Raw genomic sequence first — 25,604 nt, 5'->3', positions numbered from 1 at the left:
TGGCTATGCTGGATCTCACTCTCTAGACCAGGCTGGCCTCAAACTCACAGAGATCTTCTGACTCTGTGAGTCTGAGATTAAAGGTTTGCACCACCATAGCCCAATTACAAAGAGTCTTAAAAGACAATGAATATAAGTCTAATCAATATAATATCTTACATTTTGGTCAATCTTTCTGTCTGTTTTTTGAGACAAGGTTACCCTACATAGGCCTGCCTGTCATAGAACTCACTGTGTATACCAAGATGGCCTAAAATTCAAAGAAATCCACCTGCCTCTGCTTCTTGAGGGCTGGAATTAATGTGTGTCCCACAACACTTGGCCATATTTTTGGTTAACTATATTAGACTTTAACCACTTGGGGAAACTGAGTCATAACAAAATAAGAATGTAGTGGTTTGAATGAAAATGGCCCTCGAGGTGTGGCCTTGTTGGAGGAAGTAGGTCACTGTGGGTGGGCTTTGGAGTTTTAGAAGCTTCTCTCTTCCTGCTGTCTGCCCATCCAGATGTAGAACTCTAGGCTCCTTCTCTAGCACCGTTTCTGACTGATGTTGCCATGTTTCCTGCCCTGATGATAATGGACTGAACCTCTGACTGTTAGACAGCCCCAATGAAATGTTTTCCTTATAAGAGTTATTGTGGTCATGATGTCTCTTCACAGCAATACAAACCTAAATTAAGACAAAGAGTTTCTTTAAATATTTTTAAAGTTTTTATTAGTTTGTGTAAGTTGTTTGCTTGCCCATATATATGTGCACTCTATGTGTGCCTGGTGTCTCCAGGAGTCAGAAGAAGGTGTCAGAAGCCCCAGAACTGGAGTTACAAATGATTGTGAACCACTATGTTGGTGCTGGAAGCCAAACCAAGTCTCAACTTGTTTCTCCTTTGGGTTGAGTCTGGTGACCAGGACCTTTCAAGACTCAAGGTTTGTGTGTGGCTCCATCTTGAAGTATTTTTTGAATTTCCCATACTCTTCCCAACCTACTCCTAGTCAAACGAACCAGTATCCAGAAACCCAGAGATGCCTCCATCTTGCCTCTGGATCACTTCAGATGTTGGAAGATATTTGAAGATTTAATTTTTTTTTAACATTTTAATATGTGTAGGTGTGTGTGTGCATGTGGGTATGTGCACCCTGGAGCTGGAGTTACAGACAGTACTGAGCCACTTGACCTGGGTGCTGGGAGCTTAACTTGGGTCTTCTAGAGGAAGAACTGTAAGTGCTCTGAACTACGTATCCATCTCTCTAGAACTTGGGAGGCAGAGCAGGTAGATCTCTGTGACCTCATGGATGCTGGGGACCTAACAAGGTCCTCGGATAGAGCAGCCACTGCTCTTATCCACTGAGCCAACACTTCAGTCCCTCTGTTCTCTCTCTCTCTCTCTCTCTCTCTCTCTCTCTCTCTTTATCCCTCCCCTCTTTTCTTCCTTCCTTTCTTTTTTTCTTTCTTTAATTTAAAAAGAATAAAATTTTGAACCTGGCAGACACATACACAGGCAATACACACATGCATGTAAAAAATAAAAATTAGTAAATATTTTTTTAATTGCTAAACATAAACGTGTTTAAAATTTTTTGGAGGCAAAGTTCCTTAGCCAGGTTGTGAACTCTGAGTCCTTCCTCAGTGTTTCAAATAGCTTGTATTACAGGCCTGTCACACCTAGACCAGCTTATTTCATTTTAGATGCTGATCAAAGGTTCTAGTAGCCTGGATTGGTGGACAAAATTCAGGGAATACATTTAACTGAGATGGAAAAAATTCCTTTTATTTGGATCACCCCCTTCTGAAAACTTCCCTTGATATTAATGTCATATTACACACCTCGCAAAGACTGCCACATCTGTCACAGTTGCATGGGCATCTTCAAATTTACACTCATTGACTTAAAATACATGATTCCCAATAACTTACCCTGGGAGGTATTATATCTAAATTGGGGTATCTAAGAGATTCATTTTTTTTTAATTCTGCGAAGTGTGTACCTGCCACTTTGCAGAGAGAGAGAGAGAGGAAGCCATATGAATTGGCTGGAGACCTCCCCTGATCATGGTAGTAGTCCACTTAGCTGCTGACTAGCTCTGGTGTTGGTGAATTCCTCAGCTTGGCTTGATAAAAGTTACTTTCTTTGCTAAGCAAGCTTACAATTCTTCCTGTAGACCAACTAGGGCTATGTGAGACCCCGTCTCATTCATTCATTCATTCATGAATGCTAAAGAAGTAAATGCAAGCTGAGTATATGGCTCAGTGCTATAGTACTTGCCGAGCATCCAGGAGGCCCTAGATTTAATCCCAAACTGCTTAGGAGATTCATCTCAGACAGCCTAGCTTCATGAGGGAGGATAGTGCCCAGGAGAGGACAAGGGAAGGGAAGAGGTGGCTGGAGATCGGGAGGTCTGGAGAGGAACAGGAGACCATGGCACCTGCTCAAATACAGTTACAGGGGACCACTGCAAAGCCAGGCCCCACCAGCTTGGTCAACATACATTGAGCTCTTCCTGCAGGCCCCGAGGTGCTTTGAGACAGGCAGTGGCTGGATGCTGGCCTCATTCTGGGGCCCTCAGGCCTGCTGAGTTGACATAGGGTCTTTCTTTGTGAACCCAGACTCAGTACAAGGGTGCAGGTCCAAAAAGTGGGGAGGTACAAGAGGCTCTGGGGGACCTCAAATCATCCCATCTGGTGACAAGGACTACTCAGGCTCATATGGATGCACGAAGTTTATTGGACACAGAGATACAGGGTCTTTGGGGCTTTGCCTCCTCCAACAGTCACCAAGTATACTGGTCCCTCCAGGTGGGTGAGCTTGGCTGAGAGGAGGTCATATGATGTGGGGATGCAGGACTGAGATCTGAGCTCACTACTCCTCTTTCTTATCTTTCTTCTGCTCATCATGGTCATCATCTTCATTTTTTCTTTCTCTTTGTTTTTTCTTTGTGTTCATCTTTGTCTTCATCTTTATCTTTGTCTTTATCTTTGCTATCTTCCTTCTCTTTGTCAGTGTCACGAATGGTCGTTGGTTTTCTTGGAGGCTTCGCTGTGTTGTAGGTCCATTTGAAGCCTATCCCTTGAAGGCAGACGGGTGAGTACACACCACTGACAGTCTGTAGATGCTGGTCTGGACCTCCACTCTTTTCAAATGGACGTCCCTTATTTTTACCAAAGGAAAACTCAGTCCCCTTGTTGGTAATGAAGGTCAAGGAGTTCAGACAGTGTCCCACAGTGCCAAGAACCTTTATTACATGCTCACCATCATTCAGTAGAAACTCTTCATAATATTTTGAACATAGTCCATAGACATCACTCCAGTGATTTTGAAACTGCAGCTGGATGCTGGAGAGAAATCAAGTCAGTGCAACCTCAGGAATGCCTGTTCTTTCTCAAAACTGTGCCCTATCCTGGATCATGGTTTATAGTTCAGTCTCCAGAAGTGCCCAGCTCTGATATGGCAGCCTGGTGTCCTTCCTCCTCTTCCTCTTCCAGACACATCCCTTCTCACAGGTCCTCCTAGAGTCTGGATCAGGTCATGCATCTGTGCCTGAGTGGCTAGCTCTACAACTGTAGCCCATTCAGAGCCTGAATCCTTTGCAGGATCTGACCAACTCACATTTCCCATCCAGAGCCTCCTTCTCTGTCTGGCCCAAATGAGGCAGCAGCCACAATGAGACCCCTCTGCTCAGGTCAGCAGACCTTACAGAAAGAGACCAGGGAGACAGGGTCATCTCTCCTAGTGTTGTCGGGAGGGAACAAGAGAGCCCTGGGAGTTGTTCTACAGAGCAAAGAAGTCTTCTACACTATTGCTAATGCCAACTTTCTTCTCTTGCAAGAAGATGCATACCAAATCATACCACAGGTAAAACTCAGGAAGGATATCAGCTTTAACTAGAATTTTAGATAATCATGAGTAATTTCCAGTATAAGCCCCTTTTGTGTTGAATAGTTGATTTCCTAATTTTTGACATTAATTTATTACTTATTACTTATTGTGTGGGTGCCTGAGAGTGTGTGTGTGTGTGTGTGTGTGTGTGTGTGTGTGTATCCATGCATCTCACATGTGCCAAGTTCGTTGCAGGTAAGAGGACAACCATTGGGATTTTGTTTTCTTCTTCCACTGTGTGGGTTGCAAGGGTCAACTCAGGTTAGCTTTGTCACCAAGAGACATCTTGCCAATCTTTATTTCTTGTACATATTTTTGTTTTTTGTTTTGTTTTGTTTTGTGTTTGTTGTTTGTTTGTTTTTTTGTTTTTTTAAGGCAGGGTTTCTCCGTGTAGTTTTGGTGCCTGTAGTGGATCTCTATCCCTATCCCAGGCTGGCAGACTCAAACCCACAGAGGTTCACTTGTCTCTTCCTCCCAAGTGTTGGGATTAAAGGCACTTGCCAAAACCGTCCAGTCAGGCCTTACTTCTTTAGTGGTACTGTAAACCAAACCTAGGTCACACATGTACTAGGCAAGCCTCTAAGCTATAGTACCATTTTCCCCACCCATTCTTTCTTTCTTTTTACTTTATTTGAGACAGGATCTCACTCTGTGGATTTCCATGAACGTTTTCATGGTGGGAATCCTCCTGCCTCAGCTTCCTGAGTTGTAACATTATTGACATGAGCCACCATGATGGCCTCCAACCCTCCCCTTGCTTTCTTTTCTGAGACAGGGTTTACTGAGTTGTCCAGGTTGACCCTGAGGGGCCCTGTAGCACAATTTGGCCTCACATTTGATATTCTCTAGCATCAGGATCATGGGTAGCTGAGATTACAGGATTGTACCACCAGGCCAGCCTCCAACATTGCAAAAAACATGGCCATCGACTCTCCAGCAGTTGTGAGGACGAGGAGGAAGGACTCTAGGCTTAACACAAGCCTGGGATCCATAGGGACACCCGTCTCATAAAATTGGTATCTATAGACAAAACACAGTGGTATGTCTTGATTTCAACCAATTGCACAAAAGTGGTAGGGGAAGTATAACCAAGTTGTCAGTTCTGATGTGTGGTGTGGTGGTGGTGGTGGTGGTGGTGTGTGTGTATGTGTCTGTCTGTCTGTCTTTCTATCTGTCTGTGATGCTAGAGCAGGGTACTGGCCATCTTTCTCTCTGGCTATCTGCCTTATTGCTTGGAGACAAGCTCTGTCACTGAACGCACGTTCAGTGTTGCAGCTAGACTGGCTGCCCAAGAGCTCATGAGATGTTCCTGTTGCTGCCCCAGTGCTTACCTCACAGTCCCCTCCATCTTCCCAGGCTATCCTTCCTTTTACACGGATCCTGGGGATCCAACTCAGGTCTTCGTGTTTGCAGAGCAAATGTTGTTTCTTACTTTCTCTGCCATTTTCCCAGGTATGCCACCGTATTTTTCCTAGGCAGAGTCTCCAAGTGACCCTGGAATAGCATTTTCAGTAAGACTCTGGCCAGCCAAGTCAGCAGGATCTCCCTGTCTCTGCTCCCACAGCTTGAGGTTTACAGACTTGTGCTGCAGTTCTCAGCTTTCACACAGGTCCTGGGGACCCAAACTTCAGGCCTCGTACTTGAACAGCAAACATTTTTTCAGCTCAGCCTTCTCCCTGTCTCCCAACTTCGAATGTTTAAAGGATTAAGATGTATGGTGGTATTTTATTTGTACTGAAATGTGATTGTAATTGTATGTTAATAAATAAAGTTGCCCGGGGGTCAGAGCTATTACAGCCATCGCAACTTGGTAGAAGAGCTAGGTAGATCTCTGTGTGTTCAGGGATACAATCAGCATTGGAGACATACGCCTTTAAGACCTGGAGGGCGGTACTTACAGGCAGTGACGACGCAGTCATTTGTTTGGGTTTATAACAAATGAGAAGGCAGAACAGAAAGACGATTTAAAGACAGACACATGGGAGTAGCTCTCTTTAGGGGAAGCTAGGAGCACTGCAGGAGGTAAGATTTTAGCTCTGAGCTCTGATCTCTCGGCTTTCTCTTTTACATTGGTTCTGTGTTTCTTATTTTAATAAGATGGTTGGTTACATCTACATCTGGCGCCCAACGTGACAAGAATCCTTTCAAAACCACTTGGGGCCGGCTCACTAGTCCGAGCAGCCTGCTCCCTAGCCCAAGCAGCTGGCCCCCTCTCCCGGCCCAGGTCTGCTTGGCCTCAGGCCGGACTAACTGAGAACTGCTTGCTTAAAACTGGTGCTACATACAACTCAGGCCTGCTCTGCCAAACAGGGCCCCTGCCTGTAAAGCCAAGCCTTGACTCGGCTCAAGAGGGAACAAGTGGCTGGATTTAAGCTTTAGCCGGCTACGCTTTCGCTTTTGCTCTCTCTCTCTCTCTCTCTCTCTCTCTCTCTCTCTCTCTCTCTCTCTCTCTCTTTCGATTCACACCTAGGACACTAGGTGGCTGTTTTGAAATTCGCTCAGATTTCTACTGTTCTAAGCAGATTTGGTAAGTCACAACATATCAGATGTTTTAAAGGAAACTATTTAAAAGAGAAATTTTTTACACATTAAAAAAAATGGGTTTTATGTGTACATTGGAAGAATGGGTTTTGTTTGAAATTTTAGGCAGTCTGACAATGGAACAACTATATGAGAAGATTAGTATTATTGGAATTATGCAGTTTATCACTATGCTTATCCTCATTTTACTATTTAAAAAGATAGTCGATTTAATGCCAGGATGACAGCTTTAGAAAAACTTGTTAAACCTGTAAAAATTCAGACAGAAGAAATTAACAGTGAAGTTGTTTCAAGTTTGGATCATAAGGTTACAGAAAGAAAGCCTGTTTTCACACAGTCACCCTTAATTTATCCTATAACCATACAGCAGTTGCCTGATCAAATGATTACACAAAATATTTGGGCTCCAATTGAAATGTTGGGTTTAAAAAGGTTTAAGGAGGCAATAGTATCTTATGGCATGCATTCCCCATATGTAAAGCAAATGTTAAACTCTTGGTCAACATATAATAGGATTGTACCACAGGACTGGCGGGAACTGGCACAAGCTGTTCTTGAACCCAGCCAGAGGCTGCAATTTTTAACTTGGTTTAAGGATGAAGCTAAAAACATAGAAAAACAATGGAAGGATAAAGGAATACAAGTTTGCCAGGATCAGCTTATTGGAGAAGGCCAATATGCTGCAGTACAAACACAAAGTTTATATGATGTCCAAACCCTAATTTTATGTCGAACGGCAGCCTTGAATGCATGGGACAGAGTTGAGGAATAAGGAAAAAAACCTGAGTCATTTACAAAGGTTATGCAAGGCCCAAAAGAATCTTTCACAGATTTTTTACAAAGACTGGCTTCAGCAGTAAAGAGAATGGTCTCAGATTCAGAAGCTAGTAAGGCAATAATTGAATCTTTGGCCTTTGAGAATGCGAATGCATCATGCAAAAGAATAATCAGGCCATTAAAGGCAAGATTTGCACCTTTGGAAGATTGGATTAGAGACACAATTAATGGTGAGGCTCATGAGTATGATGATATGTGGGTAGGAGAAGCAATTTCAAAAGGTTTGAGGAGTGTTAGATGTTTTGGATGTGGAAAGCAAGGACATTTGAAAAGGGACTGTTACCAGGTCATTCCTAGAAACAATGTTTCTTCAAGGAACAAGGGCAACAGAATGCCCATTCCTTCTGGAGTATGCAGAAGGTGTGGTAAGGGAAAACACTGGACCAACAAATGTAGATCAACAAAGGACAGACAGGGTAATCCTTTGCCTCAGTTTTTGAGAAACTCCCGGAGGGGCCTCATGCAGGCCCCCATAGCAAATCCAGTTCAAACCTTTCCTGCAGCTGTAGAGGAAACCCCTGCTCAGAGCGATTAAATAAGCAAATGCCTATTGGAATAGATCATGCTGGTCAGAATGATGAAACAGAGAGAATAGAAAATTCAGGAGAAAACATAAAGAAAAATTTTTGGCAAACTTCTATTAATGAACAGAGACCAAAATTAATGATAAAAATAAATGGTGTTTTGTTGTCTGGTCTGGAAGACACAGGTGCGGATGTTACCATAATTGCAACCAGAATTTTGGCATTCAACTTGGCCTCTTCAGGAGGTAAACGTTCAACTGTTAGGAATTGGGACATTATCTCAGGTGAAACAGAGTGCAAGATGGCTGGAATGTATAGGTCCAGAAAGACAGAGAGGAAAATTAAAACCATATGTGGCTAACATAGCTATGAACCTGTGGGGTCGAGACTTGTTGCAACAATGGAATATTCAGATTAACATCCCTCCAATCTCAGAAACAGATCATAAACTAGCACATGTTTCTGAGAGAAATATTAGAAGGCATTATTTTGAGTGGTCACCAGCCATCCATATTATACAAGAACAGGGCACAACAACTGATGATCTTCCAAAGACACCAACAGCTCTACCTTTAAAATGGTTAACAGACAAGCCTGTATGGGTTCAGCAATGGCCTTTATCAACAGAGAAACTCCAGTCTTTAGAAGAGCTGGTAGAAGAACAGTTAAATGCTCAGCATATTGAAGAATGAACCAGCCCTTGGAATTCTCCTGTATTTGTTATTAAAAAGAAATCTGGTAAATGGAGAATAGTAACAGACCTTAGAGCAATTAACAAAGTAATTCAGCCAATGGGTTCTCTACAATTTGGAATTACTTTGCCTACTCTGTTACCAAAAGGATGGCCTCTCATAGTTATTGATTTAAAAGACTGTTTCTTTTCTATACCCTTACAAGAAAAAGACAGAGAAAGATTTGCTTTCACAGTGCCTACTTATAATAATTCTCAACAGGTTAAAAGATTTCAATGGAGGGTCCTCCCACAGGGAATGTTGAATAGCCCAACTCTGTGCCAATATTTTGTACAACAGCCATTGGAAGTGATACTTAAAAAATTTCCTAAATCTATAATTTATCATTATATGGATGATATTTTACTAGGTGACTCAAATGCAGGTGCTTTAGAAAGAATGTTTGAAGAAGTAAAGAAAATTTTGCCTTGCTGGGGATTACAAATTGCTCCTGAAAAGATACAAAGAGGAGATTCTATTAATTATTTAGGATATAAAATACAGCAACAAAAAATTAGACCCCAAAAGGTGCAAATTAGGAGAGATAGACTACAGACTCTTAATGACTTTCAAAGATTATTTGGAGATATTTCTCATCTACGAACTATTGTTGGGGTAAAAAATGATGAACTGACTAATTTGTTTAAAACCTTAGAAGGTGACAAGGACTTAAATAGTCCAAGAGAATTATCACCTGAAGCTGAGAAAGAATTGGCCTTGGTAGAAAAGAAAGTATATGAAGGGCACGTGGATCATATTGATCCAAAGCTGGATTGCATTTTGGTTATTTTACCTTCTAGGCATTCTCCTACTGGAATATTAATGCAGAGAGAAGGTATTATATTGGAATGGATATTTTTACCAAATAAACCAAATAAAAAATTTAAAACTTATGGGGAAAAAAATCTCTGACTTGATTTGGAAAGGAAAATTGAGACTTCGTCAATTAGCAGGAATAGACCCAGCAGAAATTGTCGTACCTTTAACTAAGGAGGACATTGAAAAATTATGGACAGAAAGTGAACCTTGGCAAAGAGCTTGCAGTAATTTTTTGGGAGAAGTTAACAGCAAATATCCCAAAAGCGAAAGAATTGATCTTATAAAGAGAGCTGATTGGATCTTGCCTTGAATTGTAAGGCAAAAACCCATATCTGGAGTTCGTACATTTTATACAGATGCCAGCAAACAAGGAAAGGCAGGTTACAAATCAGAAAATTTAAGTAAGTGGTTCAAAGTCCTTATAATTCAGTTCAAAAATCAGAATTGTATGCTATTCTATTGGTATTAATGGATTTTTCAGAACCTCTCAACATAGTAACTGACTCTCAGTATGCTGAAAGTGTGGTATTACATATTGAGACTGCAGAATTTATCCCTGATGCTTCAGAATTAACTTCACTATTTATTCAATTACAAGATACAATCAGGAAAAGGAGTCATTCTTTATATATAACTCACATCCGATCTCATACTGGTCTGCCAGGCCCTCTAGCAGAAGGCAATGATGAGATTGATAAATTATTGATAGGAAATGTGCTGGAGGCCTCAGAATTTCATAAAAAAAAATATCATGTCAACAGTAAAGGTTTAAAAAAGGATTTTCCATAACCTGGCAACAAGCCAAAGAAATAGTAAAGAAATGTCCTACTTGTTCCTTCTACAATCAAAAGCCATTACCAGCAGGATGTAACCCAAAGGGTACTCAGAGGAATGAAATCTGGCAGATGGATGTGTTTCACTTTGCAGAATTTGGAAAATTGAAATATGTACACCACACCATCGATCCTTATTCAGGATTTTAATGGGCAACTGCTTTGAGTTCTGAAAAAGCTGATCCTGTAATCACTCATTTGCTAGAAGTTATGGCCATCATGGGTATACCTGCACAAATCAAAACTGACAATACTCCATCATATGTCTCTGTTAAAATGAAACAGTTTTTTGCTTATTACAATATAAAGCATATTACAGGTATACCACATAATCCTACAGGTCAAGCAATTATAGAAAGATCAAACAGAACTCTAAAGGATATGCTAAATAAACAGAAAGGAGTAACAAAAAAACCCCAGAAATAGACTGCATAATGCTCTATTAACTTTGAATTTTCTGAATGCCAATGAGAAAGGAACAACAGCTGCAGAGAGACATTGGATAATAGAAAAAACTACAGAATTAAATCAGCCTATATACTTTAAGGATGTGCTGACCTCAGAATGGAAACCAGGGTATGTATTACGTTGGGGACGAGGTTTTGCTTTTGTTTCTACAGGGGAAGCTAGGAGCACTGCAGAAGGTAAGATTTTAGCTCTGAACTCTGACCTCTCGGCTTTCTCTTTTACATTGGTTCTGTGTTTCTTATTTTAATAAGACGGTTAGTTACATCTACATCTGGCGCCCAACGAGACAAGAATCCTTTCAAAACCATTTGGGGCCGGCTCCCTAGTCTGAGCAGCTGGCTCCCTAGCCCAAGCAGCTGGCCCCCAGGGGGAATGACTGGAGTCCACAACTGACTTAGTTTCCCAGTTTGAATCTGAAGTCTATTCAGATTCAGTAGAGTTCAGGCTTGCTTGCTTTCACTGGCTAGGCTTACCCCAAATGCAATTCCAGGTTCACTTTGGAGACTCTGCCTAGGAAAAATAAGGTTGCTTACCTGGGAAAATGGCAGAGAAAGTAAGAAAGAACATTTGCTTTGCAAACACAAAGACCTGAGTTGCATCCCAAGGATCCAAGTAAAAGGAAGGAGTAGCCTGGGAAGATGGAGGGGACTGTGAGTTAAGCACTGGGGCAGCAACAGGAACATCTCAGGAGCTCTTGGGCAGCCAGTCTAGCTGCAACACTGAACTTGTGTTCAGTGAGAGAGCTTGTCTCCAAGCAATGAGGCAGATAGAGATAAAGATAGTCAGTTCCCTGCTCTAGCATCTGCAGGATCAAAAACATGCATCACAGACAGTCAGAGATACACACACACACACACACACACAAACACACACACACACAAACACACACACACACACACACACACACACTAATCACCACTACCACGACCACCACCCACCACCACCACAACAACAACAAACACATCACCGCACCACACACACCACCACACCACACACACGAACACACACACACACACACACACACACACACACACACACACACCCAGAATGATCAGGGAATATCACCAACACCACAACAGAGATAAACAGACATGTATACATAGCGTGCACACACAATTCATAACTGACATCATGATTATACTTCCCCTACCACTTCTGTAGCATTGAGGGTTGAAATCAAGACATATCACTGTGTTTCATATAAAACCATCAACTTCATGAGACAGGGACTTTCTATGGATCCCAGGCTGGTATTAAGCCTAGAGTCCTTGCACATCATCCTCACAACTGCTGGGGAGTGCTATGGGCTGCAGGAATATATCATAAGGACTCAGCTTGTTATGGCAATGTCACTACCTGGAGGGATCAAGGATTTCCTCCAGAGGAAGCCAAATTCCAAGGAGCTTTTGGTGTTATTTGTCTTGTTATTGATCAGCTGTATTCTGTTATGAAAATCATGTGTGCCTTCATAGTTTTCCCAATTGATTTTTCCCTAAGAAGGGCTAACAGTGTGGACTGTTCACTCTCTGGACATACACATTCAAGGTATTTAGAGAACAGCCTTAGGAAAGGCTGCCTCTGGAATCTGATATCTTCCTTAGCCATTTTCAAGGACAAACAGTTATAACAGTCCACATGCAAGTCTCCTGATTTAAGAAAAATTCCACAAGGAGATACCTCCTAGGTCAGGTGGATGTTAAGCAATAGCTTTACATAATTTATCTTGGACCCTCCTCTCTTACAGCCCTACTAACTTTATAATCCTCTAACTCCTTACCTAACCACTTCTAGGAATATTTAGATAATTTTTGTGCTCACAGGTATGCTCAGCCCTAACCCCAGTTCAAGCCTCCCTGTAATTATCGTCATTGGCAGCATCCGGCCAGGTCCATCACAGATGTAGGAAAGTAACTTATCAGAGATACCTCTGTACTCTCTAAGAACAGACTTAAGCATCCAGGCTATCTTTTTGAGCAGGCCTGGTGGATGTGCCAATTAAGCTTAACTTCCTCCTTTCCCAAACCTTATATCTAGTTCCAGATCCCCCTTTAACTCTCATCAGAGGCATCTAGCTGTACACAGGTTGCCTAGCAACCGAGCACACTTTCCCTCACCCTGCAGAAAAATGGAGATAGTTTGGACAGATAGGAGCCACAGGAAAAAAGAAGGCAGTTTTATTTTATCCCATTGACCTAGCCACTTATAGAGGCTTAACATTTTCTCCCAATCACGATAAGGTTATAGATGAGCACATAAGATCTCTCTTCTTAGATATTACCGGAATTTAGCCTTTACTTAATTCATTTCCCCATTAGTCACTTCCCTTTTTGGCTGCAAATGATAATTAACAATGACTGTCCCTCTAGTGATTCTTACCACCCTTCCGTTGGACCCTGGAAGCCTGGCTTTGCACTGCTAAGGGAATACTGCTTGTAAGTGTATGTATACCGGGACTTCCGGGGCACAGAAGGATGGAGAAAAGAGACTGGAAGAACGAGATGGGTAAGAACTTGAGAGGAACAAACTCAGATGGGGAAGAACTAGGTTGAAGGGCTAGAAGAGAGGACTAGAGGAGCGAGATGAAAAATGAGGAAGAGCTAGGTGGGGAAGAACAAGATGAGGAAGAAACAGATGAGAGAGAAGGAGATGGAAGAGGCCACGATATGGGAAAGAACAAGATGGATGAGAACCTAGAAGGGACAGAACAAAATGAAGGAATTAAGATAGAACCTAGAAGGGACGGCCGATAAGTGAAGAGAGAAAACAGGCATGAAGGGAGCCAAATTGAGAGCAGAATATAAGCTTGTAGAGAGAATTGACACAATAATAAAGTATATGGACTAAGGAATTTCGAGGACATAGATTCAATATTTCATCAAAGATTAATTATCAGCTGGTTGTAGAATATTCCTTGACCCTGGAAGGGAACGATCGAGGGGCTGGACCCCATAATCTTCGATAGGAGAGTCTACGGCCATGCTTTTAAAATGCAATATTGGAACCTGGCCCGGGAATGCAGTTCTGTAATCTCAGCTACCCAGGATGCTGATGCTAGAGAACATCAAATGTGAGGCCAAATTGTGCTACAGGGACCCTTGGGTCAACCTGGACAACTTAGTCAACCCAGTCTCATAATAGAAAGCAGACAGAGAATTGGAGCCCAGCATGGTGGATCATGTCAATAATGTCATGACTCAGGAGGCTGAGGCAGGAGGATTTCCACCATGAAAGAAGTTCAAGGAAATCCTGGCCACAGAGTGAGATCCTGTTTCAAATAAAGTAAAAAGGAAAGAAAGAATGGATAGGGGAATGGTACTATAGCTTAGTGGCTTGCCTAGTACATGTGTGACCCTAGGTTTAGTCTCCAGGACCACTAAAGAAGTAAAGGCTGGCAAGATGGCTCTGGCAGGGAAAGGTGCTTGCTGGCCAATCTGACCTGAGTTTGAACTATGGAACCCACACAGTGGAAGGAGAAAACAACATCCCAATGGTTCTCCTCTCACCTCCACGAAGGCCTTGGCACATGTGAGCCTGCATGGACGGACACACACACACACACACACACACACACACACACACACATGCACAAAATAAATAATAAATCAATGTCAGAAATAGGCAAATAAACCATGCAACATAAAATCTGCTTACAATGGAAATTACTCATGATTTTCTGAATTTCTAGTGAAATTGGATATCCTTCCTGAGTGTTACCTGTGGTATGATTTGGTATGTATTTTATATTGCAAGAGAAGGAAGTTCACATTAGCAATAATTTAGAAAACTTCTTTGCTCTGTAGAACATCTCCCAGGGCTTTCCTGTTCCCTCCTGCCAGCACTAGGAGAGATGACCCTGTCTCCCTGGTCTCTGCCTGAGCAGAGAGGTCTCATTGTGGATGCTGCCTCATTTGGGCCAGACAGAGGAGGAGGCTCTAGATGGGAAACTGATTTGGGCAGACCATGCAAAAGATTCAGACTCAGAATGATCTGCAGTAGTAGATCTAGCCACCCAGGCACAATAGCATGACCTGAGCCAGACTCTATGAGGACCTGTGAGAAGGGATGTGTGTGGAAGAGGCAGAAGATGAAAGGACTCAGTCTGCCATATCAGAGCTGGGCACCTCCGGAGTCTAAACTGTGAACCAGGAACCAGGACAGGGCACAGTTATGAGTAAGAACAAGAATACTTGAGATTGCACTGACTTGATTTCTCTCCAGCATCCAGCTGCAGTTTCAAAATCACTGGAGTGATATCCATGGACTATGTTCAAAATATTATGAAGAGTTTCTGCTGAATGATGGTGAGCATGTAATAAAGATTCTTGGCACTGTGGGACACTGTCTGAACTCCCTGACCTTCATTACCAACAAGGGGACTGAGTTTTTCTTTCATAAAAAGAGGGGGCCGTCCAATTGTAGAGAGTGGAGGTCCAGACCAGCATCTACACACTGTCAGTGGCATGAACTCACCCGTCTGCCTCCAAGGGATAGGATTCATGTGGAATCATGGACCAGAGAAGCCTTCAAGAGAACCAAAGACCATCCCTGACCCTGACAAAGAGAAGGAAGATAGCAAACATAAAGACAAAGATGATGATGATGATGATGATGATGATGAAGAAGAATATGATGATGATTATGATCAGAACAATGATGAGGAGTAGAAAGATGAGAGAGTAGCAGTGAGCTCAGAGCTCAGTCCTTCAACCTCATATTGTATGACCTCCTCTCAGCCAATCTCACCCACCTTGAGGGACCCGTGTCCCAGGTGACTTGGGCTTGAAAACACAAAGCCCCAAAGACCCTGTATCTCTGTGTCCAATAAACTTCATGCATCCATATGAGCATGAGTGGTCTTTGTCACCAGATGGGATGGGTTAGAGGTCCCACAGAGGCTCCTGTACCTCCCCACTCTTTGGACCTGCACCCTTGCACTGAGTCAGGGTTCACACAGAAAGACCCTAGGTCAACTCAGCAGGCCAGAGGCCCCAGAATGAGGCCAGCATCCAGCCACTGCCTGTCTCAAAGCCCTCGGGGCCTGCAGGAAGAGCTCAATGTGTGTTGACCAAGCTGGCGGGGCCTGGCTTTGCAGTGGTCCCCTGTAACTGTATTTGAGCAGGTGCCACTGTCTCCTGTTCCTCTCCAGACCTCCCGATCTCCAGCCACCTCTTCCCTTCCCTTGTCCTGTCCTGGGCACTATCCTCCCTCACAAAGCTAGGCTGCCTAAAATGCATCCCCTAAGCAGTTGGGGATTAAATCTAGGGCTTCATGGATGCTCGGCAAGTACTATAGCACTGAGCCATATACTCAGCTTGCATTTACTTCTTTAGTATTCATAAATGAATGAATGAATGAATGAATGAATGAATGAGATGGGGTCTCACATAGCCCTAGCTGGTCTACAAGGAAGAATTGTAAGCCTGCTTAGCAAAGAAAGTAACTTTTATCAAGCCAAGCTGAGGAGTTCACCAACACCAGAGCTAGTCAGCAGCTAAGTGGACTACTGCCAGGATCAGGTGAGGTCTCCAGCCAATTCCCATGGCTTCCCCCCCCCACTCTCTGCAAAGTGGAAGGTACACACTTTACAGAATTTAAAAAAAAATGAGTCTCTTAGATACCCCAATTTAGATATAATACCTCCCAGGGTATGTTAATGGGAATCATGAATTTAAGTCAATGAGTGTAAATTTGAGAAGCCCATGCAGCTGTGACAGATGTGGCAGTCTTTGCGAGGTGTGTAATATGACATTAATATCAAGAGAAGTTTTTAGAAGGGGATGATCCAAATAAAAGGAATTTTTTTCCATCTCAATTAAATGTATTCCCTGACTTTTGTCCACCAATTCCAGGCTACTAGAAACTTTGATCAGCATCTAGAATGAAATAAGTTGGTCTAGGGGTCACAGGCCTATAATCCAAGCTACTTGGAACACTGAGGAAGGACTCAGAGTTCACAACCTGCCTAAGGAACTTTGCCTCAAAAATTTTTAAACATGTTTATGTTTAGCAATTAAAAAATATTTATTAATTTTAATTAATACATGCATGTATGTTTTGCCTGGGTACATGTCTGCCTGCTTCAAAATTTTATTTTTTAATTAAAAAAATAAAAAAAGAAAGGAAGGAAGAAAAGTGGGGAGGAATAAAGAGAGAGAGAAGGAGAGAGAGAGAAAACAGAGGGACTGAAGTGTTGGCTCAGTGGATAAGAGCAGTGGCTGCTCTAGCAGAGGACCTGGTTTGGTCCCCAGCATCTATGAGGTCACAGAGATCTACCTGCTCTGCCTTCCATTGGGATCTTCTATACAGTGGCCAGATGCCTCAAGGGGTGAATAGGGTTCTGCCTTCTTGGCTTCCTGTCGTACTCCCCAGCTGTGCCTGCTCCTGTGGCTTGTCTAGAACCCTCACCTGAGCTAGCCTACTCAGAGCTGGAATGCCCAGGCTCAGGTAGGACTAGACAGTCCTCAGGGAGGCAGGTGGAGAGGTACCTCCGACTTTGTGATTCAGAAAGGATCATAGAGGCTGAAGGGTCCCTCCTCCACATAGTTCTGGTGTTCCTAGTGCTCCTTGGCAGTCACAGGAACTGCTTACATGGTCTGAGAAACGTCCCTGCCTTCACAGGACATGAAATGATGAGTGGTTCACTCTCTTATTCTGGACCTTTGCTCTGCTCTAGAATGGCCAGCCATTCCCTAGGGACAGGCCAGAGCTTGACTGTCCTCACCAGCTTCTGCCTCATGAGGTCTGCTATTCTCCTATAGTGCCTCAAATGCCTTGTGCTAATGATGCCCAAGTGTGTTAAATGCAAGCAGAGTCCCCAAGGTTAATAGAATTTCAGATGTATAGATGGAAGTTTCTCGGGTCTGCTCGAGATATGCAGGAGCCAATGTTATAATAATCATTCAGAGTCTTAACATTAATTACAAACTGTTTGGTCTATAGCTCAGGGCTATTGCTAGCTGGTTATTACATCTTGAATCAACCCGTTTTATTCATCTGTGTATTGCCATGAGTCTTATGTCTTTACTGTGTTCTGGTACATCTTGCTCCCTTGGCGGCTTGGAGCATCTCCCCTCAGTCCATCTTGCTTCCTCCTGTATCTCAGCTTGAATTTCCTGCCTGGCTATAACCTGTCTTACCACAGGCCAAAGCAGTCTCTTTATTAACCAATGGTAACAACACATATTCACAGCATACGGAAAGACATCCTATAGCACAGATGATCAATGGATGTTCTTTTACTGTGTCTCCTGTGTAATATTGAGGTCATCTTAATCCTTTAACATTCGAAGTTGGGAGACAGGGAGAAGGCTGAGCAGAAAAAATGTTTGCTGTTCTAGTACGAGGCCTGAAGTTTGGGTCCCCAGGACCTGTGTGAAAGCTGAGAACTGCAGCACAAGTCTGTAAACCTCAAGCTGTGGGAGCAGAGACAGGGAGATCCTGCTGACTTGGCTGGCCAGAGTCTTACCCAAATGCAAATCCAGGGTCACTGGGAGACTCTGACTAGGAAAAATAAGGTGGCATACCTGGGAAAATGGCAGAGAAAGTAAGAAAGAACATCTGCTGTGCAAACACGAAGACCTGAGTTGGATCCCCAGGATCCGTGTAAAAGGAAGGAGTAGCCTGGCAAATGGAGGGGACTGTGAGTTAAGCAATGGGGCAGCAACAGGAACATCTCAGGAGCTCTTGGGCAGCCAGTCTAGCTGCAACACTGAACTTGTGTTCAGTGAGAAACCTTGTCTCCAAGCAATAAGGCAGATAGCCAGAGAGAAAGATAGTCAGTTCCCTGCTAAGCCACTGCATGCTCAAAACATGCCTCATAGACACACACACACACACACACACACACACACACACACACACACACACACACACACACACAGTCACATGCAAAAATTAAATAATAAATCAATGTCAAAAACGAAGAAATGAACCACACAACATGAAATCCCCTTGCACTGGAAATTAATCATGATCATCTGAAATTGTGTTGAATTGGATATCCTTCCTGCATTAGATCTGGAATCTGATTTGGTATGCCTTTTATATTGCAAGAGAAGGCAGTTGGCATTAGCAATAGTGTAGAAGACTCTTTGCTTGGTAGAACATCTCCCAGGGCTCTCCTGTTCCCTCCTCACAACACTAGGAGAGATGACACTGTCTCCCTGGTCTCTGCCTGTAAGGTCTGCTGACCTGAGCAGAGGGGTCTCATTGTGGATGCTGCCTCATTTGGGTTAGACAGAGGAGGAGGCTCCAGATGGGAAACTGTGACTTGGGCAGACCTGCAAAGGATTCAGGCTCAGAATGTCCTGCAGTGGTAGATCTAGCCAACCAGGCACAGATACATGACCTAAGCCAGACCCTATGTGGACCAGCGAGAAGGGATGTGTCTGGAAGAGGCAGAAGGAGGAAGGACTCAGGCTGCCATATCACAGCTGGGCACTTCTAGAGACAACTGTGAACCAGGAACCAGGACAGGGCACAGTTATGAGTAAGAACAGGCATTCCTGAGGTTGTACTGACTTGATTTCTCTCCAGCATCCAGCTGCAGTTTCAAAATCACTGGAGTGATGTTTATGGAGGCCATTCAACAAGTTATGAAGAGTTTCTTCTGAAGAATGGCTAGCATATCATAAAGGTGCATGGCAATATGGGAATGTGCCTGTCCTCTCTGACCTTCACTACCAATAAGGGGACTCAGTTTTCCTTTGGTATAAAAAAGGGCCATCCAGCAACTCTAGACTGTCAGTGGCATGCACTCAGGTGTCTGCCTAAACGGGATAGGCTTGAAATGGACTAATAACCCAGAGAAGCCTCAAGGAGAACCAATACCTGACCCTGACAATGACAAAGACAGGCAAGGCAAAACAGTTAAAGACAAAGGCAAACGTGGAAAACAGAGATATAATGATGATGATGATGATGATGAATAGCAGAAGGAAGATGAGTAAGATTAGTAGTGAGCTCAGATCTCAGTCCTGCATCTCCACATTTTATGATTTCATCTCAGCCAAACTCAACCCCCTGGAGGGACGAGTGTACCTGGTAACCCTGGGCTGGAGGACGCAAAGCCCCAAAGACCCTGTTTCTCTGTGTCCAATAAACTCCATGCATCCATATGAGCATGAGTGGTCCTTGTCACCAGATGGGATGGGTTTGAGGTCCCACAAAGCCTCCTGTACCTCCCCACTTTTTTGACCTGCACCCTTGCCCTGACTCAGGGTTCACACAGAAAGACCCTAGGTCAACACAGCAGGCCTGAGGGCCCCAGAATGAGGCCAGCATCCAGCTACTGCCTGTCTCAAAGCACCTCGGGGCCTGCAGGAAGAGCTCAATGTGTGTAGACCAACCTGGCGAGGCCTGGCTTTGCAGTGGTCCCCTGTAACTGTATTTGAGCAGGTGCCATTGTCTCCTGTTCCTCTCCAGACCTCCCGATCTCCAGCCACCTCTTCCCTTCCCTTCTCTTGTCCTGGGCACTATCCTCCCTCACAAAGCTAGGCTGCCTGAAATGCATCTCCTAAGCAGTTGGGGATTAAATATAGGGCCTCATGGATGCTTGGCAAGTACTATAGCACTGAGCCATATTCTTAGCTTGCACTTATTATTTAGTATTCATGAATGAATGAATGAATGAATGAATGGCACTTATATATATTTAGGCAAAACACTCACACATCTAAACTAATAAAAACTTAAAAAATTTAAAGAAACTCTTTGTCTTAATTAAGGTTTGTATTGCTGTAAAGAGACATCACGACCACAATAACTCTTATAACGGAAAATACTTCATTGTGGTTGTCTAATATTTTCAGAAGTTTAGTTCATTATTGTCATGGCAGGAACCATGGCAACATCAGGCAAAATGGTGCTAGAGTTCTACATCTGGATGGGTGGGCAGCAGGAAGAGAGAGAGACACTGGGCCTGGCTTCAGTTTCTAAAACTCCAAAGCCCACCCACAGTGACCTACTTCCTCCAACAAGGCCACACCTTGAGGGCCATTTTCATTCAAACCACCTCATTCTTATTTTGTTATGACTCAATTTCCCCAAGTGGTTAAAGTCTAATATAGAGAACAAAAAATATGGCCAGGTGTTGTGGCACACACATTAATTCCAGCACTCAAGAAGCAGAGGCAGGTGGATCTCTTTGAATTTTAGGCCAAATTGATATACATAATGAGTTCTAGGACAGCCAGGGCTATGTAGGGTAACCTTGTCTCAAAAAACAAACAGAAGGATTGACCAAAATGCAAGACATTGTATTCATTAGACTCATTGTCTTTTAAGACTCTTTGTCATTGGGCTGTGGTGGTGCAAACCTTTAATCCCATACTCACAGAGGCATGCAGATCTCTGTGAGTTTGAGGCCAGCCTGGTCAATAGAGTGAGATCCAGCGTAGCCAGAGCTGTTACACACAGAAACCTTATCTCAAAAACAAAACAAAACAAAAGACTGTGTCAATATTACCAAAAGTGGACAAATATAAACTTAGGAATTTTATCATAAACACAGACCATCCATAGGTCATTTTCCAGAAACCTTGCACAACTCACTCAGATCTTCTGAGCTTAGATTTTAGTTTTACGAATTTCTTAGTCTTGTTTTCATCTTTGATTTTCAGGCTCCCAAAACATTTTATTTTATTATATAAAATTCCGTTTTATTTTTTAAAAACATATTTTACCTGATCTCGTGCTAAGAACTTTTATCTCATTTATACTATAATTATTTCATTTCTGTAAACAAACATTGGCTCCAAATTATATAAATGGTCCTTTTTTTTTAGTTCTTTTTGAGACAGGGTTTCTCTGTGTAGGTCTGGCTGTCCTAGAACTCATTCTCTAGAACAGGCTGACCTCCGACTCAAAGAATACACCTGCCTCTGCCTCCTGAGTGCTAGGATTAAAGGCATGCACCATTACCAACAGGCTACATGGTACAATTTAAGTAAGTAAGATCATCTATATACATATTGTCAAGCTTTCAAAAATGTCTTCTCTTATATATTAGATTGCTGTGGGATAATGCTTTTGTACACTGGTTTAATAAAATGCTGATTGGCCAGTAGCCAGACAGGAAGTATAGGCAAGAAAAGCAGACAAGGAGAATTCTGGGAAGAGGAAGGCTGATTCAGGAGACGCCAACATGCAGTCCAGGGAGCAGCATGTCATGGTATACAAGTAAAGGCTCCAAACAGGTGGTGACATATAGATTAACAGAAATGGGCTGAGTTTAAGTGTAAGAGCTAGTCAGTAGTTAGCCTGAACCAATGGCCAAACAGTTTTAATTAATATAAGCCTCTGTGTGTTTATTTGGGTCTGAGTGAATGCAGGCCCAGGTGGAAAGGAGAAAACACCAGCTACATTACATGCTGGCAGTTTCCCCTCTCTCCACTCCCCTCCGTACGACCTACCACCACCCCTCTGTCCCAAAATCATTCCTCTGTTTCCCTTCAGAAAAGAGCTGACCTCCCAGGGATATCAATGGAATACAGCACAGCAACTTACAAAAAGACTAGGAACAAACCCTCATATCAAGGCTGAACAAGGCAACCCAGTCGGAGGAAAAGGGTCCCAAGAGCAGGCAAAAGAGCCAGAGACAGCCCCACTCCCACTGTTAGGAGTCCCACAAGAACACCAAGAAGCAGGCTGGGTGGTGGTGGCACACACATTTAATCCCAGCACTCAGGAGGCGAAGACAGGCGAATCTCTGTGAGTTCAAGGCCAGCCTGTGCTACAGGGCTACAGAGTGCGTTCCAGGTCTTGAAAAACAAACAAACAAAAAAAAAAAACAAAAAACAAAAAAAAAAACAAAACTAAATTAAAGAAGAACATACATAATGAGTACCTAGCTCAGACCCATACAGGATCTGTGACTGTCCCTTCAGTCTCTGGGAGCTCCCACAAGCCCTGCTTAGTTGATTCTGTGGACTGAGTTCTCCTGGTGTCCTCACACCATCTGGCTTCTACAATCCATCCTCTCCCTCCAAGGGGTTCATAAATGGCTGAAAAACACTTGAAGAATTGTTCAACATCCTAAGCTATCACAGAAATGCAGATCAAATCTACTGTTATTCCGTCTTATATCTGTTAGAATCACTAAAATCAAAATTACAAGTGACTGCCCATGCTGGAGAGGATGTGGAGCAAAGAGAATACTTCGTCATTGCTGGCAAGAGTGCAATCTTCACAGCCAGTGTGGAAATCAATATGGTGGTTTCTCAGAAAATTGGGAATCGATCTACCTCAAGACCCAGCTCTGCCACTCCTGGGCATATACCCAGAGGACACTCCATCCTACCACAAGGACACTTGCTCAGCTATGTTCATTGTGCCTTGATTAATACTATCCAGACATTGGAAATAACCTAGATGTGCCTCAACCAAATAATGGATAAAGAAAATGTGGAACATTACACAATGGAGTTGTACTCAGCAGTTCAAAAGAAAAAAAAGACATCATGAAATTGGCAGGCATATGGATGGAACTAGAAAAAAAAATCATCCTGAATGAGTTAACCCAGAATCAGAAAGAAAAACATGGTATACACTCAATTATAAGTAGATATTAGCTATAAAGTAAAGGATACCCATGGCAAAATCCACAGACACAGAGAGGCTAAGTTACAATAAGGGCTCAAGGGGGGACTCGTGGATCTCCCTGGGAGGAGGAAATAGAATAGGCTTTGCAGGTGGACTGGGGGCTTTTGGGGATGAAGAGAGGAGGGTCAAGCCAGGGGTGGGGTGGAGAGAGAGAGTACACAGAGAGATGACTGAAATTGGGAGGGGGAGTCTATGGAATATGGAAACCTAGTGCAGTGGAAACTCCCTGGAGTCTATGAGGGTGACCCTAGCAAAGACTCCTAATAATGGGGGATATGAACCTGAATAGGTCATCTTCTGTAGTCAGGCAAGTTTTTCAGTGGGGAGACTGGGACACCAACCCAGCCACAAGGCCTTTGTCCTGCCTGTAAGGACAATGGTTCTTAAAGCCCTCCAATCTTAGGAAACTCCTGTCCTCTTCTCCCATAGGCTTGGACTTGGCCCATCCCCAATTCCCTGTCCTACTGGTTTAGGACACGGAGCCTTATCTGATGAATGTTTGGGGCTTGAGATGGACCCTTAAATGGCCCTGGGTACAGTCACATAGCAGACAGCCTGGAACTTTCCTGCTCCGGGATAGGGAGAGAGGGGCTCAGTACCTCCTGCTGGTCTGAAACTGATGAACTCTGAGAGCACCACATATGAAAATGAGTGGTAACAACTTACTACTTACACAGGCAGCCTAGCTTTGTGAGGGAGGATAGTGCCCAGGACAGGACAAGGGAAGACAAGGGGTGGCTGGAGATTGGGAGGTCTGGAGAGGAACAGGACACAATGGCACCTGCTCAAATACAGTTACAGGGGACCACTGCAAAGCCAGGCCCTGCCAGCTTGGTCTACACACATTGAGCTTTCCTGCAGGCCCCGAGTTGCTTTGAGACAGGCAGTGGCTGGATCCTGGCCTCATTCTGGGGCCCTCAGGCCTGCTGAGTTGACTTTGGGTCTTTCTGTGTGAACCCTGACACAGTCCAAAGGACTAGGTCCAAAAAGTGGGGAGGTACAGGAGGCCCTGGGGGACCTCAAACCATCCTGTCTGGTGACAAGGATCACTCTGTATCATATGGATGCACGAAGTTTATTGGACACAGAGATACAGGGTCTTTGGGGCTTTGCCTCCTCCAACAGTCACCTAGTACACTGGTCCCTCCAGGTGGGTGAGCTTGGCTGAGAGGAGGTCATACGATGTGGGGATGCAGGACTGAGATCTGAGCTCACTACTCCTCTTTCTTATCTTTCTTCTGCTCATCATGGTCATCATCTTCATTTTTTCTTTCTCTTTGTTTTTTTCTTTGTGTTCATCTTTGTCTTCATCTTTACTATCTTCCTTCTCTTTGTCAGTGTCAGGAATGGTCGTTGGTTCTCTTGGAGGCTTCGCTGTGTTATAGGTCCATTTGAAGCCTATCCCTTGGAGGAAGACAGGTGAGTTCATGCCACTGACAGTCTGTAGATGCTGGTCTGGACCTCCAATCTCTTCAAATGGACATCCCTTATTTTTACCAAAGGAAAACTCAGTCCCCTTGTTGGTAATGAAGGTCAAGGTGTTCAGACAGTGTCCCACAGTGCCAAGAACCTTTATTACATGCTCACCATCATTCAGTAGAAACTCTTCATAATATTTTGAACATAGTCCATGGACATCACTCCAGTGATTTTGAAACTGCAGCTGGATGCTGGAGAGAAATCAAGTCAATGCAACCTCAGGAATGCCTGTTCTTTCTCAAAACTGTGCCCTATCCTGGATCTTGGTTTACAGCTCAGTCTCCAGAAGTGCCCAGCTCTGATCTGGCAGCCTGGTGTCCTTCCTCCTCTTCCTCTTCCAGACACATCCCTTCTCACAAGTCCTCATAGAGTCTGGATCAGGTCATGCATCTGTGCCTGAGAGGCTAGCTCTACCACTGCAGCCCATTCAGAGCCTGAATCCTTTGCAGGGTCTGCCCAACTCACATTTCCCATCTAGAGCCTCCTCCTCCTCTCTGGCCCAAATAAGGAAGCAGCCACAATGAGACCCCTCTGCTCAGGTCAGCAGACCTTACAGGAAGAGACCAGGGAGACAGGGTCATCTCTCCTAGTGTTGTCGGGAGGGAACAGGAGAGCCCTGGGAGATGTTCTAACAAGCAAAGAAGTCTTCTACACTATTGCTAATGCCAACATTCTTCTCTTGCAAGAAGATGCATACCAAATCATACCACAGGTAAAACACAGGAAGGATGTCAGCTTTAACTAGAATTTTAGATAATCATGAGTAATTTCCAGTATAAGCCCCTTTTGTGTTGAATAGTTGATTTGCTAATTTTTGACATTAATTTATTACTTATTGTGTGGGTGCCTGAATGTGTGTGTGTGTGTGTGTGTGTGTGTGTGTGTGTGTGTATCCATGC

General features: G+C 43.5%; 2 long non-coding RNA genes across 2 annotated transcripts; one reads left to right on the top strand and one right to left on the bottom strand.

Annotated features, from left to right (window-relative positions):
• The first annotated feature begins 351 nt into the window (after window positions 1-351).
• Window positions 352-15,467, top strand: LOC143274535 (uncharacterized). The gene is made up of 2 exons (XR_013053172.1): window positions 352-14,927; window positions 15,028-15,467. It is a non-coding gene; the product is annotated as an uncharacterized LOC143274535 (long non-coding RNA).
• LOC143274534 (uncharacterized) lies at window positions 2,702-11,837 on the bottom strand. The gene is made up of 2 exons (XR_013053171.1): window positions 11,160-11,837; window positions 2,702-3,329 (listed from the first exon to the last, which is right to left on the bottom strand). It is a non-coding gene; the product is annotated as an uncharacterized LOC143274534 (long non-coding RNA).
• Window positions 15,468-25,604: the final 10,137 nt, after the last annotated feature.

This window comes from Peromyscus maniculatus, chromosome 8 (genome assembly GCF_049852395.1).
Source record: "Peromyscus maniculatus bairdii isolate BWxNUB_F1_BW_parent chromosome 8, HU_Pman_BW_mat_3.1, whole genome shotgun sequence".
Taxonomy (NCBI): domain Eukaryota; kingdom Metazoa; phylum Chordata; class Mammalia; order Rodentia; family Cricetidae; genus Peromyscus; species Peromyscus maniculatus.
Note: the sequence above shows the minus strand (reverse complement) of the source record. Positions and strands in the feature narration are given on the sequence as shown.